Source organism: Engraulis encrasicolus, chromosome 22 (genome assembly GCF_034702125.1).
Source record: "Engraulis encrasicolus isolate BLACKSEA-1 chromosome 22, IST_EnEncr_1.0, whole genome shotgun sequence".
Classification (NCBI taxonomy): Eukaryota; Metazoa; Chordata; class Actinopteri; order Clupeiformes; family Engraulidae; genus Engraulis; species Engraulis encrasicolus.
This window is the reverse complement of record NC_085878.1, coordinates 13649637-13650739: the sequence shown is the minus strand read 5'-3', so window position 1 is coordinate 13650739 and position 1103 is coordinate 13649637.

Below are 1103 nucleotides of genomic sequence, written 5' to 3'. Positions count from 1 at the left end.
GAGAGAGAGCATGGAGCCAGGGTTATGAATCACATAGTAGCAATGCATTCCACTGTAGCCCTGTAGGCCCCTGATACAAAGGCCTCTCCTTCATCCCCCTCTCTCTCCCCATGCCAGGCCATTATGATGCCCATCACTGAGGCCCATTTCAGGACCGAATTTACTGCCAAGGCCAGGGGGTCCTGACAGGGTCAAGAGGACCCTAAAAACTGAGCACCAGGGTCTGAGGGGGAACATTGTGTTAGTCAGAGAGAACACACACACGCCCACATACATGTAGGCACACACAGTCCTGTTCAAACACACACACACACACACACACACACACACACACACACACACACACACACACACACACACACACACACACACACACACACACACACACACACACACACACACACACACACACACACAAACACACGCACGCGCGCACACACACACGCACGCAGGCACGCAAACACACCCACACATGCAGGCATACAGTCCTGTTCAACCGCACACACGCACACACACACACACACACACACACACACACACACACACACACACACACACACACACACACACACACACACACACACACACACACACACACACACACACACACACACACACACACACACACACAGGCACGCATGTACACACACACACATCACATGCAGGCACACACAGTCCTGTTCAAACACGCACACACACAGACACACATACACACACAAACACACACGCACGCATGTACACACACACACACACACACACAAACACACACACACACACACGAACATCATTCTAAGAGTGTGATGGTAGGATATGGGGGCTCCTTGGCACGCATGCTAGCTAGTGTTTATGGCCCTCTTGATTGGAGTGACAATGGCGGGGCCAAGAGACCACGACCCTTTCTTTCATTGTTAGCACGCCGTTCAGAAAAAGCGACAAGTCTTAAGCTCCATCCCCAATGAGACATGAATGCATGGAAACGGAGATGGGAAATCGCACCAGCAAATGAGCTTGACCCCTTCAGGGCTTCCTCTTTTCAGGAACGATTAAGACACCTTGCGTTAATGCGAGGCTATTTAGCTACGGGTCGAGTTGTAAGTGGACCC